Source organism: Pogona vitticeps, chromosome 2, assembly GCF_051106095.1.
Source record: "Pogona vitticeps strain Pit_001003342236 chromosome 2, PviZW2.1, whole genome shotgun sequence".
Classification (NCBI taxonomy): Eukaryota; Metazoa; Chordata; class Lepidosauria; order Squamata; family Agamidae; genus Pogona; species Pogona vitticeps.
The window spans coordinates 284512244-284530660 of record NC_135784.1 but is presented as its reverse complement, the minus strand read 5'-3'; the positions used below and the strand labels follow the sequence as shown (position 1 = coordinate 284530660).

Sequence of the window (18417 nt, the reverse complement as noted above, 5' to 3'; positions counted from 1 at the left end):
CAAAACAATCAAACCTACCAGATCACCACTGCCAGGATCAGGACCACTGAAAATGATCCAGTGGACTTATTGATTCACAATGGCCAATTGCTGATTGTGTTACAAGGTTTATCTCCGAATGCACTACGTATACACTCCAAACTGGCACTTTATGAAGTTAATGGCACTTTGATACAGGACTTGTGCATTTTAAGTACGCATAGACACAAACGACCCATAAGTCTATTTTCTTAAAAATATTCTTTCCTTCCTGAACAAAAAGAATTTCATGAGTATTTGTAAATTCTAAAGAATGAAATGGAAAGGGGGGGGGAGGAAAGTTATGCAGTTGGTGAGTCTTAGCCTTGTGTCACATACAGAGGCAATCTCTTACGATAATGTATGAATTTAAGTATAGCTCTAAAGGTGTCTCACAGCACTGATGGTAAGTGCAAAATCAAAATATCAATCCAAATAAAATCAATGCATAATGAAAACATCAACTGTATTTTATACAATATCCCCAGGAATCCAGGCAACAGGATCAAAATAAATATACCCAAATGATAGCCAGTAATTCAAACACCTTCTTTTTCTCTAGAGAAGACGGGACAAACAGAATAAGTTGCACACTAGGAAAACCATGTGTCAAATTAAGACAGTGAAGGCAAAATAGATGTGCCATATGCGCAACCATAAATATTTCAGGGAAGAACACTGTGCTTCTGGGGTGGGGGCATTATAAACCTTGAGAAAGCATTAAGGTCCACCCTAGCACAATTCACAGCTTTTTAAAGCTACTGTTTTCTTCAGCTACTGCTTTGGCATCATTTCCTTACTCCTGGAATTATCCCACCTAATCAGGGATCACATTGTACGCAGGATGACATCACAGAGAGTAATTGGAGCTAAGACAGAGTAAGGGCAAGAGCGCCTGGAAAGGTCACATGATGGATCTAAGCCAGCATGGAATGCATGGCTTCTCCTCTAAAAGTACTGTATATTAAAAAGATGCCTTCAATAAACAAGATTAGGAGGGAGCTGATGCTCTTCAGAAACAGCCCCCTCACCGTTTCTCCCTTTGTTTCTTAGTGCCCTAGTTTATGATGCCTCTGTTCTTCAAGAAAGACAAAGATGGATGCATAATTTAAAGCACACACACAACTGCTTTTCTCAATTTGGCAACTTTGTGTTCTTCCTTTAGGTGAACATTTTTAATCTTGTTTCATGCTAGTCCCCAAAAGAAAAAGCCAGAGAAGAAATTCACACTTCATGAAATATGTTCACAAAACCTTTAAACTTTTGGCTCAGTCTTGGGGGTGGGAGGACACCTTGGGTGGGGCAGGTCTTGCCTGATAGATATCAACTGCTGAGAGCAAACAAGAGAAAGAGTTCTTTCCAGATCATTTAGGACTTGAAAGGGCAAGATCATACTTTTAACTTAAGCCTAGAAATCCACTGGCAACCATTGCAGATTTTTTGAAGACTGGTACCTGTGACCCCTAGGGAAAGATCCAGCCTAAGTACTGCAACCAGAACTGACTGCTATGTCCAAAAGCTTTTTAAAAGCAACCCTACAAAGATCACACCACAGGAAAGGAAGAGATAAAGGCAAACCTGGCCAACCTAGTTCTTGCAAAGGTCTTTGTTTCTGTTATCCTGAATTCTCTGGCCTACATCCAAGGCTGTCCGAGTAGACTCCTACTACGTATAGGAATTCAGTCTTCTTTTTTTACCCTCTGAATCTGTCTGTGCTGTCCCAAAAAACCTGCTCCCAAGAATTTGTGTTTTTTTCCAGGCCAGGTTTGGAAGTAGAGATGGGCATGAACGGCTGCTTTGGTGGTTCATGCCAGTTTGACTAATAGTCCAACAGGATGTTCTGTGATTCAGAGTTCCATCCCTCCAGTGGGCACTCACTGGGAGGCAATGCCCTGGCATCCCTGTCCCGCCTCCTCCAGGCGCTGCCATTGAGTGGGCACCCACCAGAGGATGGCAGGGCACCGAACTGCAGAACTCCTATTGGCCGTTGGCCAAACTGGCACAGACCACCAAACTGGCAGTTCATGCCCGAGTTCATTTGGGAGGAGTTGCATTCACAAACATTGTGAAGCCATAGGAATCTGTCATTGGCATTTCATGTTTGTTGTGTGCGAGCATAATAGAATAGAAACATTTGGAAACTTAGTTTTGTCTTAGATTTTGTTTCATTTTTTAAAAAAGATGATGCATGCACAAAGAAAAGCTACTTGTTAGTATATCATTTTCTATATACATATGTACATAAATACACATATATCTAAGTATGCACATGCACCCTATGACAATAGACTAGAGATTCTAGAATGTCTCTAATTTCTCTTTCTTCTTGTGCAGCATGTTTTGTGGCATATTTTCATGATTCCTGGCCAAAGTGTGTCTAAACAATGTCATAGTCCATGAGAAGCCAAAATTTCACATAATGTGTTGGGCTAGTTTTCTCAATTGGTGCCCCATCCTCTTTGATAAAGAACAGACAAGCATATAATTTTAATTATGAGGCAATAAAATTATATCCAATCATCTGTGGAGTTTGCTTTCTTATTAGGTTAGAGAATTCTTTTCCACTGTCATGGTATACTATGGAGCAAGGGCAGTTGAGGGCATCTAGGAGAAGGACAGGACCAGGCTGCTCACAGGTTAGCTTCCAAAAAGTGGGTTCCATTGTTTGCGAGATGGGATTCTTTTCCCTCTCCTGCTCCCTGGCTATTAGATCACCCCTAATGACCAGCACACACTTTTATACTACTTAATGGTCATTTATTATGTAGAAAAACAGGTGCAGGACTGCAATAGTCATCTTCAGATGCAAAGTAACACTGCACTCTATTGGTTTTGCTATAACAGACTCAGATATGGGGAACATATATGGGTCCCAGTATCTCATTAGGAGCAAAGCAGACAGTGGCCAGGGAGAGACAGATTTTCAGTAGGCAGTGAGGTATACAAACACTAGATATCTATTCAAGGTGTCAGTTATAAATGTTATTCCTGAAAAAGCCACAAAGAAAAAAAAGCCACATCCATATATATGTAACGTATATCTAGCCCAAAGACTCAACAACCATATTTTAGACTAATTTTACATAGAACCTAAAGCGCTCTGTGTGTTCAATATCTTTCTCATTTGATCTCATACATTTCAAAGTTGTCGTAGTGCCCATTTATGAATGCTTGTTAGAGTAGTGATTTAATTAGTTATTAAATTCTTCAGACAAGTTTTTTTTAAAATGTCTGCTTGGTTTTAATGAAGAAAAGCGGTACGGTAGGATGTGTTACAAAAGGCTGTTGAAACATAGATTGGAGGATTACACAAGGTTGCACGAAACTGGTGCACATTTGAGAACAAAGGGAGCTGCTTTCTCTTGAGACACAGTATTTGTCCTGTTAGCTCTCTAATAATGTCGGTCGAGGTTCTCAGGTAGAAAATGCCATCCCCACTACCTGATACCATTTTTACCAGTTTTCCTCCCCTGATACTATTTTAAGTGGAGATGCTGTAAATTGAATCAAGCACCTTCAACATGCATAGCATTGTGTTCAATTACTCAGCTACAATTTCTCCCTTGAGTTATAAGATTTAGGGGGGGGGTCTCTCATGGGCTCCATTGGGGAATATTTTATTTCCCCAAGTCCTCTAGCCTAAGGAGTGACTATTGCTAAAATCACAGCTAAGGAGAGAGTGATTAAACTAATTATTTCCCAGTGGGGAATGGTCCAAGAAATATCAGATTCCCTCCCCCACAAAACAGACAGACACATATAGAAAGATAAAAGCTTTTCTTGCATGTGTGTAAGTGAAGCTATATTCATGAGCATTATTCCCCCTTATCAAATGAAGACTTGGTCCCCATAAATATTGCTTTGGGTCTTGTTGATTTGTCTCATAACTGTAACATTATTTAATCATGAGGGATTTTCTATTTAATAATGGCAATGCAATAAGCATACATTTGCAATGCTTGTCCGGCAGCTAACATCTGTTGCTGGTTGGCTGGTTCTTAATATTTGCTTTTTTGCAAGACATTTGTTGGCTAAGTCTCAAGATCCAATAAGCTTTGTTAATGGCTATTTGTCTTTGCTTCTATTGAGAATTAATGAGATGTTAAGGAAATATAAAATCCCATTCTATGCTTGCAATTCATGTATTCTGTAATTTATCAAGGCTTTGGTCAATCTGAGTGAATCAGTCTGAGGTCGGCTAAAACTATTAGTAATTTATTAACAGTGCCCACAATTCATACCTGAAGGCTAGGTGAGAGTGTTTATTGGGCAAATTCTATAGTTAGGCCTGGAACACAAAAGAGGTACAAGAATAAGGTCAAATTATGTGGAATTTTCCCCACACCCAATCCTTCAATAACCTAATTACAAGACTGGCATATACAACTTTACTACTTCCTTCCTAGTTGGAAAGTACAATTTCTAAAACAACTCTCCCTTTTTAAAAGTAAATGTGCTTTGATTTCATAGAAAAGACATTACAAGGAAGTACAACTTCCTTGATTTAGAGCAGATTTGGGTAGCTCTGAAAGATCAAAGGAAAGGAACTCATTTATAATTTACAGTAAGACCTGTCTCAGCAGAAAAAGCCATTTTATTGCATTTGCAAAAATATGATAAAATTAAAACTGTAATGGCAGGTTTTGTATCTTCCTCAACTATTTGCATTTACCAGCAGAAAGATTTGCTATACTCAGATGAGGTTTAAGCAAGTTCTTCTCAATAGTCAAACTTTTCTTGAATGATTTATATAAAATTTGCTTGATCTTGATTCCAGACCATTACACTCAGAAAAAGAAAACTTGTAAAGTAACAGTTGCATTTTAAGTCACAGCGAATGTATTTCTTTATTTTTTGTTTTAAAAATAATCAGAAAAACCGTGATTCATTTTGATGCATGATTTGTCAAGGCACAAATTAAGGATTTTTTTTTCTGATGAATTGATGTCAATTCATTTTTGATGATAAAAGGGCCTCCCAAGCACCTAGAGACACCAAATTTGCAGGGAAGCTTCCCATAACTCTCCTCTACAAGATCTTCAAGATTGGTGAAGTTTGCTTGTGGATGTACAAGTTATACACTCCTCTGGTGATGTGTCTTGGTTAAACCATTAAAGAAAGAAAAAAGAAGAAAAACACAGCACACATACAACAAACTCCCAGGACAGGGACACAAAAACAATCCACCTCTTCTGTAGGTATGAGGAAAGCCTCTTGCTGGTTTCTGAAAGGGATCCTCTCTGTCTGAAGGTTTTGCCCCCTGCCTGAATACTGCGATGTCTTTCGCCCCCCAGGCCCATCTTTGAAACCCTCTCTTCTCCCTACCTTTAATCTCCCCTATCCTGTTCATTCCTCAGTTTTGACATGGTGGGTGCAGCAGATGCGGGAGAAGAGTAAGCAGCATCAGTATCAATGGCTCCAACATGTTGGGGAATGATGGTGATGGTGGCCCTGGTGGATCTCACTACAAGGCAGAATTTGAGCCTTCACCCAAGTGCTTTGTCTTCAAGCCCAATTGGGATGAGTTTAGCAGCCCCCTGCAAGATCAGGCTGCCCAAGGTACTCTGTGAATAACGCTCTGCGGTTCTTGAAGGGTTATGAATGGGTTTACAGAAGAAGCTACACAAAACCCATTCTCTGCTTCCCTGAATGTAGCCAGCATTGGATCTTTGGCACAATTCCACAGCACATAATCAGTTTTGGTGTTTTATGTATCAGTCATATCCAAATGTCACCATGCCTGCTTTCCAAGTTTTACTTGCATTTGCTCCACTTATCTCTGTGAGTGTGGATTTTCAACACTTCTTCATATCAAAGCAAATGGGAGCTGTTGGGAGGCGGTCACAGAGAAACTAGAAGGGAGGGGTGAGTCTGAGTCTAGTCAATTCAGTAAGAGACAGAGTTGGGAGAAGGATTTGGGAGTTTGAGGCAGAGAGACTGTTTAAGGAGTGATTAGTCAGAGTGTGACCTGTATTAATTAAGATGGGAGAGGTTAAAGTAAAATACTGAAGCTTTATTTAACTTTAAGAATGTGCTTAAGAACTATTCCTAAAACAACATGTAATCAATTAATCTATTTGTTTAAAAGTTCAGTACTGAATGGACCTCAGTTTTTCATAGGAAATACAGGTTGATAAAGAGATCAACTGGTGGCAGTGTATTAAGGGGCGTGTTGGGATACCTTCGTGAGCTCTGGGTTTGGTAAAACAAGCAGGGGCCACGGGGTAAATGCCACAGTTGGCTTTAAAAAACACTCAGCTGCAAATTTTGAAGCTGGTTGCCCAAATGCAAGTACAACCATCACAATAAATATTAGGTTAGAATTAAATTCTGAAAAATGTGTTTTAATGTGCATTCTTTAGCCTATTAAAAATGGCATTTTATGCAAATGTGGGAGGGGGTCATAGGTTACTTGACTGTTATAAAAGGTGGCTGCAGCTTTAAAAAGGTTGGGAAACACTGATACAGACCAACATATGGAAAACAGCACGTGTAAATTTAGATTCTATTTCATCCTCTCTATTTTGTCCTTTGGTGATGTGTAGGCTGGCAGCCAAGACTCATAATCTGAGCCAATAAATAACAGATGCTTCCATATTATTTAATTATCCTAAGAATGCTACATGTGCCCAAAATATGTGGCCTTTTAAATGATATCTAGCTGTATGGGAAATACAGTACCTTTTTGTGAAAGACTGCCATATAGCTCACAGACAATGTTTAAATGGCCAAACCATATGGACAGATTGGAAAAGTCCTTAGCACGGAAAGATCACTTCAAAGTCCCACTGCTGGGTTATTTAAATGGAAACCTTGGACCACTAGTTAGTACTTAATCAAGTACTCCTTCACGACTAGATGAAATTCTGATATGGTAACTAAGTCACAGAAAGATCTATGTACATCTATGTGGTTTCTTCTCTCAGTAAGAATTATGATTTCCATTCAAAGTTCTTCTCTGAATGTTCTTGGTATTTGGAAATGCAATGTATAGCAGTTGGGGACAGGACCTCTCACTCACAGCACTTTTGTTGAAGGACATTCTCTTCCTGAGGAGATCTATTTGGCACCCTTGGTATCAAGAGGAATTGCATTCTCATCCAAAATTACTTTGACCACACCCCAAAATCAGAAATCCTGGTCTTGATCCCTCCCATCATGTTCATTCTGTATGGCCAACAAGGACAACAGAGGTTTTAGACAGTGAGTGTGATCACCTGGAGAAAGGAGTTTTGAGAGAAGAGATGTTTAAGGTGGGGAAAAAGAGAGAGAAGAGGTGGAAGCTCAAAAGTATACAGAATGGCTGGGGTTAGAGGAAAGGAGGAAGAAACAGACTCAAGTGATAGGAGGGGGAAATAAAGAAGGAGGAACGTATGAAGGGGGAATGGGACAGGCCACCCTTCTGGTGACAGCCTATGTATGCGTTCCCAAATGACCAGCCCTGAGAACCTTGACCCAGAAGGAGAGAATTGGAGGAAACCTATGTTAAAAGTAGAGAGGGAGTTGTATGGATATAAAGAAAAAACTGTTGAGTTAAACACAGTGTTGAATGATGATGCTCAAGTCAAAGAGGTGGTGGAGCAATTTTAACAAGCAAAAGTTTTGATACCACACTGAATGTCCCTCCGCCTTTGAATATGGGACCAGATAATTCCCAGAGAGTCAAAGAGGAACCCACTTACAACAGAGAAAGGGCGCTAGAGCCTGATCCTGATCCATGGCCAAGCAGGACTTTTTTGGTCTATCTATATGGCATCTAATTTTTGGAACTAGAGTGATTCCACAGTAGACAGAAGAGTGGCTTTACAGGACAGCACTCCCATTAAAGCAACTCTTTCTGGTGCAATCAGGCTTGCACCTTTGAAACCATCTGATCACACCCTAGCATACCAAGAGGATATGGAATGTGGAATGCTGAGGTAAACCACAGTTAGATAGATGGGCAAATAACGTAATCACTGAATATAAGGCAGCCTTTTAAGTTCAAAACACTAACTTAAAGAAAGAAGAAGGGTTCTGTTATAGATGTTCAGCTCCTCATGAGCAACAGAGTCCTGGACTAGCTAGGCCTTTGGCTTAATTTAGTGGGGCTCAGCTTACAAGTTAAAAGGAGACACATAAGAAGCTGGCACTTCTCCTCATCTGTGCTACAGCCCATAACAGCAGAGATGAAATTTTCCTTTAATATTCATAAACAAGAAGGGGTTGTGGGACAAAACAGGACATTTGTGGCAAGAAAGGGAGAAAACAGCATTTCTCCTCCAATCAGTTTCTAAACAATGGTACTGATGTATTTCATAATTTCCATATTTTAAATTTTATCCCCCAGAACATGTTGTACTCTTCAATAAAGCTCATCCTAGCAGAGACTGGAAATATGTTGGTCCCCACTTATTATTTCCAAGCTATTTTTAGATGCACTAAAGACACAGCTAATAACTGCACCATAGTTTGGGTGCTGGCTCCCATCAATAGGCTATTACTGTTGATGCATTTCCATAGATACCATTTGAACATGACAATGAACAGACTGATGACATGGCATAATTCAGAGTGCATATGAAGCCTTTTTGTTGAATGTCAGCAATTATCAGGCACCTTTTACTGATCAGAACACAAATAAAATTAAGAACTTTCCATGTTCAAGGTTCAAATGCTGCAGGTGCACACCTTCCCCAATAATGGGGGCAGCATCGTTGCATACCCTTCTGTGGACATGTGGGATCCCATTTGTACTCTCCCTGCCTTTCAACATTTGTCCAGTGGTCCGGAATGCCCTAAAATGTCTCTGACATAAAATTGCTTTGGGACACTGGAAGATTAAAATAAAGGTCCCCAATGCAGGAGCCTGGATATGTTCCAGAGTAATTGCTATACTGGAAGAATGGCAGAAAATTTACAAGGAACAAGAGAGAAACACAATTTTCAAAGTACCTTTGTACATTTATTATACAGATCATCATTTTTGACATCAATTAGGAAAGAAGATGTTCCATCAGAGTACACAGACCTTTTATCCATTTGCCCCCAATCAGAGAATACTGCTTTCTGAAACATGTTTGGGCATTTGTATTACATATAATAAATGTATTTTAAGAACTACATTTCTCTTCCTTTATTGTTCTGAGACATTTAAGCAGCAGTGGCCATCTGATCAACCATTCAGCATTGATTGAAATGTTGCTGCCGCCTATAATTTCTGTCAGAAAAACATTAGGAGTGTCCCATTGATATTGGGGTGGGGGCTCCAGAGGGAGCTGTTCAAATCTAGAGTCATCCCAAACATGCCACTGCCTTGCTTAGAATTTGCATAAATAGACAAACAGCACACAAACCGATGACATACCTTTTTACATAGTACAGTATTCTGAAAACAGCAGGGGAGGGAGACATAAAGCATGATGTTGAGATGAATATCTACATTCATGATGTACAAATCACTAATTCAGACACATATTTGCACAAGTTGTTTTTCTTTGAAAAAAGGAAGAAAGGTACAGATACACATCTACACAGACAGCAGAAGAAAAATGCTTAGATTGAAATGTAACCCCAAATCCCAAAATAAGAAGAATCCTAACATTTAATTATTATTATTTTGAAAAATACACTGGAATACCTCTAAAGCATTGGCTATGAAAAAAAATGCAAGCATGCTTTTGCACAAAGAGTTTTTTCATCCCTGGAAGGTGAATCAGGAAGTACAGTACTTCCATTTTATGATCACTTACAAGTTGATGCAACAACAGCCTTGACAACTAAAGCACCATGCCCAACAGAACCCACACAAGGAAAGCACTCCCTGCCAACATTTCTGCAAGGCTTAGAACTGGTATCACCATAAAATTTCTAGTGAATGACGAATATGCCAAGCAAGAGATCAGAACTGTATACAAATTAACAAGATGGTCGGTGTTAAGAAGGGAAACAGAGGCAACACCAAAAGTTAAATACCAGATTTTTCATGCCAATTCCACCACTAGGAGTGGATGACTTTCCAGCTTCTTTTCCATAGTGTTCATTATGGCTACTTCTTTAATATGAGACCCTGGTGCCATTTAAAATGCTAACTGCCATGAATTTGACCACCTCTTTTCATCCCAGGTATTACCACACCTATCTGGCACCATTATAAAGAGGACTGTACTCTGTCTGCCCCTCCCCCTCTCTCAAATTTATTTGTTTGCTTGTTTGTTTGTTTATTATTTATTCCATTTATACCCCGCCTCATTGCGACCACTCTAGGCAGCTTATCTGATTATCTCCACAAATGCAGGCCTTCTGCTGCTAAAAATGTCTGAGTTGACAATGACTGCCCAGAAAAAACACCCCAATGTCATGGTGGATGGACAACAGAACACAAACTTGGAAATCTGACTGGTGTGTAACCTAATCCCTAGCTGGCTAGCAAGCCAGTCAGCTAGCTTTCTTTCTTTCTTTGATAGAACACATTTACCAAAATGGCATAAAACAAACAAAAAAAGTCATAAATAATATATCTAGCCATCAATAAAATAGCAATTATTTCTATTTCTATGAGTGATGAGCAATATATTTGATTATTAGCAGGTTAGGGTTTTCCAGTTCAGACAGAAAAAAATGACCAGGTGGGAATAAAACAGCAGCTTGAGGTACATCAGTGAAAAAAGGTTAATGTAGGTTTTAGAAGAATGTGCTATTTACCTCCTATCGTTGAAAGAAACAGGAACTGTAATGATATGAAGGTGCACCCATGTTGCCATGTAACACTTGATTAATTGAAGATGATTGGCCCCACTTCTACTTACTTTTAAGGCTACAATTAAAGGCATCGCTCTTTCAGAATGCATTTCTGCCTAACTAAATACATTTGGCAGTAGCTCCTCTATGATGGGATTTAAGCTGAGTCTTTTATGTTTTTCTGTTTCTTTTATTTTTATTCTGCCTTTGGCGTGCTTTATTATATTTGAGTTTGCTGTGTTACATAGTGTTTGCAGTGCCATGTATTTGCACAAAACACAACTATAAAATGTAAAACAACTGAAACAAATAAAAGCAAATAAAATGAAATGTGCCTTCTCTGATGATTTCATAACTGAGGGCACAGTTCTACTGGCAAGAAGAACTAGAGTTATATTGAGTTAAACATAATTTAAATTGATTTATGAATTTTCAGATACATGACACATGGGTGGAATCGATTTATTTGGGCTGCAAAGCGAGTTTTATAAACTGGCCAGCCGGGGCTGTTTAAAATACCTCGCTTCTAAACCAATTTATTTCAGTTCAGGTTGGTGGATACTACTAAATATTATTGTTAATTTACTTTGTGCCTTTGTCGATTTTGAGTGCCATTGGCCCCACGGTTTAGCCACTCCATTTAAATTTTTTTAATGTTTTATGATGCACCACTTATTGTGCTGTGACTATGAACTATTTTTGTTTTTGCATTGTCACTGCATCACTTCATTAACACAGTACTTGTTTCTTGCTTGCTTTCTAATATTTTACCCCACCTTTCTCTTTAGAAAAGGAACCAAGGCGGCTTACAACATTAAAAGACAGTATTTAAGAACAGAACAGCGAGTATAGAAAGGTGGTGTGCATCATTAAAAGGCAATATTTAAATCTAAAAACACTAAGTACAGAAATCTTAAGAAGAAACAAACAAAATAACCCTCTTAGAAATGGGAGACGCAAGCAATACTGAAAATACAGTCATTGAGGAAAAGCTTTCCTGCTTGCAGAAAGACAACAAAGATGGGGCCAGCCTAGCCTTCTGTGGGAGGGAGTTCCAAAGTCTGGGAGCAGCGACAAAGAAAGCCTTCTCTTGTGTCAAATGGACCTGTGAAGATGGTGACCAAGAGAAAGGCTTCCCCTGATGATCTTCACAGCAGGTTCCTCATGGGAGACACAGTCTTTGAGGTATCTTGGGCCCAAGCTGTTTAGGGCTTTATAGGTTAAAAACACACTTTCAATTGTGCCCAGAAATTAATCCGCAGACAGTGGAGCTATTGTAACAGGGGAGGTTATGTGATCTCTGTAACCCACCCCAGTCACCAATCTGGCTGCTACACTTTGGACCCGCTGAAGTTTCCTGATACTTTCCACAGGTAGCCCCACATAGAGTGCATCAAATAATCCAGTCAGGATGTAATTAAGGCATAGCCACCTAGAGTGGTCATGTTGACCAGATACTGTAGGTGGGGTACACATAGAATGAATGAATGAATGAATGAATGAATGAATGAATGAATGAATGAATGAATGAATAAATAAATAAATAAATAAATAAATAAAGTCACCATGTCCAGATTAGACCTCTCAAGAAACAACTGCAGCTGGCACACTAGTTTTAATTGTGCAAATGCATTCCTGGCCACTGCTGAAACCTGTGCATCTAGACTCAGAGATGACTCTTGGAACACCCCCCAAACTGCACACCTGTATGTTCAGAAGGAGTATCCAGTGCAGGCTGCATCTCTATTCCTTGATCTGTCTTTTGACTGACCAGGAGCACCTCCATCTTGTCTGGGTTAAGTTTCAGTTAATTCATCCTCATCCAGTCCATTACTGATGCCAAACATTGATCTCTAGCCAAAATACAGTACCTTCCTCAGATTTAGGTGGCAAGGAAAGGCAGAACTGGATGTCATCTACTTAGTAATGATACAGAATCCCAAAAGTACAGAGAATCTCTCTCTTAGCGGTTTCATGTGGCTGTTAACCGGATAAGCTATATACCTTATCCAGTTCTCAGCACAGGTCATCGACCAAGGTGACCAAAGCAGTCTCTGTGCCAAAACCAGGCCTGAAGCCCAATAAGAATAGATCTAGATAGTCTGTCTCATCCAGGAATCTCTGGAGCTCAGAGGCTATAACCCACTGTAGCACCTTCCCCAAGAATGGAATATTAGGTGTGGGTCAGTAATTATTCAGTCTTGTGGGATCCAAGGAGGACTTTTCTAAGCAATGGTCTTACTGTTGCCTCCTTTAAGCATGATGGGATCCTCCCTGTTCCAAGGGGGCATTCGCCACTCCTCCTACCCACTCAACCGGTCCCTTTCTCGCAGCTTGCTCCTTTCTAGCGATGAAACATTATTTTAACTTTTGCTTTCCTCTACAGTGCTTCTCCCTATCTTCAGACTATTATATCATGTGGTACCTCATTGACATTTAGAATAATTTATCTAATAGATCCAGCCATTGATTAAGCAATGTATCATGTATTTTTTTTTAAAAAGCCAAAAAGTATACAAACAGTATGGTCCTAAAAAAGGAAATGAATTGCCAAAGCCAGTTTTAATTACCAGAAATAAACTGAATTATTTTCAGCCAAAGTTAACAGAGCTACCAATTCATATACCATATGACCAAACACTGATGTAAAAAAAAAAAGAGAGAGAAGAAGTCAGAACAGGAATTGGTTCAAATGGACCCTGACTTAGAAAATTCAGTATTACTTCCAACATTCATAAGCTTAGATGGATTGAAAGTGCCCCTGAAAAATACATGAGATAGTCATGAACGGATATTTTGTCATGGGAGACAACTGTAACATCAGTGCAGAGTTTGGAACAGTTACTTTTTTAAAAATCATTCTTCATAATTCCCCATCTAGAGGACTAGGGGAGTAGTAGTCCATAAAAATCAACATTTCTAAGTTTTGCCACCAGGTTTGAATAGCAGGTGGCATCAGGAGAAATGAGTTGTGGATGTCTGTTTAATTCATGCTCTCTTTCAGGTCCCACTAGAAAGAAGAGGTGAGATACACTAAACCTACTTACTATCTGTGGAAACAGGAAAGCTGTGAGGTTAAAGGGATTTGCAATCAACCAAAGCTCTCCTAGTATTTCTTTTTCTCTGACCCTGCACAATACATACTTATGGAACTCCTTCCTCATGCAGCCAAAGTGAGGAACGTATGGATCTCCAGATATTGTTGGACTGCATAATCCAGGAGGCCCAGACAATGGGGAAGTATCACAGGAGTTGTATCTCAGCTATATATGGCGGGCTGTATAAATTACCTCTCTGGCTTACAGATGGGTCTTGGCAAAGTGTTTTCTTTCTGCCTCCATGTATGCTGGCATGGGTAATCTGCAGAGGTCTGGGAATCACATACACCCATCCCATGGCACCCTGTAGGATCACATATGCCTCCATGATCCTCCATTCCTTACAAATCATTTTAGTTCAGAAATAAAAATACTGTGCCTTCTACTGGACATTCCTTTCAACACATGGCAAAATTGCCCCTACACCTCATAAGTGAAATGAACTCAGTAATTACATCAAGAAAGAGTCTTTTAAAAGACTACAAAAATTGCAGTTTCATCTACTGCAGCCCATTTCATTAGATATTAGTTTTGCTACAACAGATTAACATGATTATTCCCCATAAACATTATAGCAAGGAAGTGCACATGTTCTGTCAGTGGTATGTTCCAACCAGATGCAGTACCCTTGAAAGAAGAGGTGAGACACACTAAACATACTCAGAATATAGGATGCCTATGTATCCTGTACTGTATATGTTAGAAGGCTCAAAGCTCACTTATGTTCTCTAAACCTTAAAGAAGCCTAGAGTTCTTCCAGATAAGGCTTGTATTTTGCAAATGCCTGACCTGAAACCTGGAATTTTACAGGAATTTAACCCCTCCCATGTTTTCTCTACTACTTTTTCTTGTCTATTTTTCTGATGACCAAAGGGGTATGTGTGTGGGATAACAGAGGGCAGACAAAAGATATATTTTTAATTGGTAGCACTAGGAGCCATCCCTCAGAAAGGACACAGACATCAAATACAGCTGCATCCTGCCCTCTAACAAATAATAGCAGTGGCTAATGAAAAATGTTCCTGGCTTGTTACAGAAGGAGAACATTTTATTTATGAAGGTCATTTTTAACCCAATGGGCAGATTAGAAAGGATCTTATTTTTCCCTAACAATCTTATATTAAGCATTCACTTTCCTCCCTCCAAAACACTGCAGCCAGATTGTTAACTGGGGCTGGTTACAGGGATCACTAAATCCCCCAGTTACGGCAGCTCCACTAGCTGCTGATCCATTTCTAGGCACAGTTCAAAGTGTTTGTTTTAACTTATAAAAAGCCCTAAATAGCTTTGGTCCAAGCTATCTCAAGAACCACATCTTCCTTTATTAGTCTACCTGGGTGTTAAGATAATCAAGGGAAGTATCCCACCACCTTCACAGGTACATTTGGTGGGAAGCTGGAGGGCCTTGTCTATCACTGCTCCCAGGCTCTAGAACTCCTTCCCACTGTAGGCCAGGCTGTCCTTCCCTAAGCAGATGAAGATATTTCTCTTCAGACAGACTTTCCCTTAGTGACTGGCTTTCTGAGAGGTGTTTTTAAATGGATTGCTGTGCCTTGATGCTTTTGAATGAGTTTAGGAACTGGATTTTGTTTATTGTTTTTTAGTGTGGCATTTGTTTGATTCTAAATATTTGTATACTTACTAGTTTAGCTTTTAAATGTTATCTTTTACTGATGTAAGCCACCCCGAGTCCTTTTTAAGGAGAAAGGCAGGTTAAAAATATTTGAAAGAAAGAAAGAAAGAAAGAAAGAAAGAAAGAAAGAAAGAAAGAAAGAAAGAAAGAAAGAAAGAAAGAAAGAAAGAAAGAAAGATTGACAGCATTGTCTTTTAAAATCTTCCTTTGTTAACAACATTTGTTTAGGATTTTGATAATTACAAGTAGAGAGGGAGTGTAATTTTAATTTTAAACTCCGATTAAGTACAAGAATAAGTAACTCAACCTATCCAGTCAGAAATCATAGCTTTTATGAGTCTGTGTATATGCAGGAAAACAGAAAAGGAAGAAAATTATAGAAGTATGAAATATGCGGGATTACTGAGCTCTCCAAACAAGTATCTAAACAAGATGTAATTATGGTTGAAAGAAATTAGCTATTATAGAACAGTCTGAATATTTGGGAAGTTGGTCCAAAACAATTACACAAAACATCTTGATAATAAAGTCAGAGCATTCTACATTACGATGAATTCTGGCACTTCACCATCAACTTCAGTGGGATATGGAATACATCTTATTTCATTTTTCTGCTTGCCAAGGGCTTCATTCTTATACTGATGATCTCAGATTCAAGAGTTGATTTGGGAATTATCTTCCTCTGACCCTAACATAAACATGAGATCCTCAGCTATGTCATACCATTTTCTTTTATAAGTTTCTTCAGACCTGGGATCTCTCTGAGTTCTCTGTATAACTCTGTAAGGTGACATGGATCTTGACCATGAGTATGAATCACATACCCTGTCTGCAGAACAGAAAAACTGAAAAACTGTTTGCCTTGTAAAAATGTGCAGGGTGAAAAAGGGTATTAGAAAACTAAGCAGAAAGCCTTTTTGGACATGCTTAATCAAAGGTCCTAACACAGTAACTTTTCCTCCCACCTGTGTGCTGAATTTTTGTGTGCAGTTCAAATCCTGGTAACAAGCTTTTCCCTTTTAAAAGTGCAAGTTTGTGTTGTGTATCATCGAAGAAGCTGGCATGTAAGAACAATAGCTGGTCCTTATTCTTTTGTGTTAGTTCTTTCCCAAGGTACCCCATGCCTACATCTCACCTAAATCAAAAGGATTTCCTGACACATACCTGACACCTAACATTGTGCCTCTTTTGTTTGTCTTTACTTTGAGCAGAATGACCACCAGGTATATTTAAATACAATATTTTGCAGTTCTTTCAATAAAGCCCCCTCCCCTTTAAAGAACTTATGTCGATTCAAATCTATAGCAGCTGCAACACCTCCCTGTACAAACACACAGACTCCTTCCCCTCCAGGATAAAGAAAGTTAGGTACAATAAAGAGAAAAGAAGGGAAAGAGGGTAGAGGGTAGAGGGACTGCATTCTGGCAAAAATACAAGGGGGGGGGAGAGGGAATCCCCAAGTTACCGTCTCCGTTGCTGCTTAATATCAATTGGCTTGTTAATAGCATAGGGTGATCCATGAATGAAGGCACTTCGAAATCTAGCCATCTTCTCCAGAGTCAGGTGCTCACAACTGGATGGCAAACTCATTTTTATCCAGGTACAAGTCGCAAAAAAACACAAAACACCTAATAGCAGAAGGGGCACATTCCTAAGAAAGCTGGAAACGAAGAGCTGAGCAAATGGATCTGTCTCCAATGGAGTGAGCAACTGTCGCTCTGCTTTGTGCTTTGCTACCTAGAAGAAGGTAAGCTTCAGCTGCTGCCCTCACCCTGATGGGCTGGCAGCAGTTTACATCCATTCAGAGACAGGCTTGCGAGTCAGAGAACAGAGGAACCAATAAAATGAAAGCCTCTAGAAATGCATTCCCACTCCCCCACTTCCAACATATACTGAAAACAGTTTGATCAGCTATGAATTCAGTCTAAAAATTACACTCCTATAATTACAGTACAGCAAGAGGTGGCTGGAAAGGACTATTTACCAATATGGATTATGTGCTTTATTTCATGGGAAAAAGATATTGCTTATCTAAATCCACCAATACTTTCCCATTACAAATCCCTCTTCAGATTTGCAGAGAGAAGCATTTTGCAAATTCAGATTAGTCCACGGCTATGTGGATATTATGTCAAGAGCTAAAACTACAAGAAAAACAGGTAGAACTCAGAGAAGAAAAAGAAAACAGCAACATGGCTTTACAAATACTCAAAGAGAAACTGAAAATAATGGTCATATAGAGAAAGTGGAAGGAAGGCCAGGTGAGAAAGGAAGAAGACAGATAGGCAGTGAAGAATTGAAAGAGGAAGGAAAAAGTTGACAATAAGCTGCGGATGGCAAGAGGTGCTAAAAGCAACAAAAAGGATTTTTTTAAGGTGCATGCCTAGCAAAAGACAGAGAAAAGACAGAGTGGCTCATCTACTCCGTGAAGAGGGAAAAATAATAACAGCTGACAAAGAAAAAGCAGAAGCGCTTAATTCCTACTCTCTCTCTGTGTGTGGACAAGTCAATTCTGACCTACAGTGATATTTCCCAGGGTTTTTTCAGGTAGAGAATACACAGAAGTGGTTTACCATTCCTTTATTTTGGGAGCATTCTAGGACTGTGCAGCTTTTCTCAAGGCCACACAAGCCTGGGTCTTTTTCCAGGAGCCACAGTGGGGAATTGAACTCCCAAGACTCAGCCTGGTGTTCTTCATCATTTCCCTTAATGACTTGGATGAGGGGATGTAGGGAATGCTTATCAAAATTGTGGATGTCGCAACATTGGGTGGATAGCTAATACCCGGAAGACAGAAATAAAATGAAAAAAAAAAGATCTGGGCTGAAAACAACAGAATGAAATTTAACATGCAAAATTCTACACCTAGAGGTGGGAAATGTGGGTATATGTAATTGTACAACACAGTATGTGTATATATGTATATGTCTGTGTGCACATGTATTTAGT

The 18417-nt window shown here is 39.4% G+C and overlaps 1 protein-coding gene across 4 annotated transcripts in view; it reads right to left on the bottom strand.

Annotated features, from left to right (window-relative positions):
- PDE4D (phosphodiesterase 4D) overlaps nucleotides 1–18417 on the bottom strand; it is an 811089-nt gene that overhangs the window by 236017 nt on the left and 556655 nt on the right. The window lies entirely within an intron of this gene.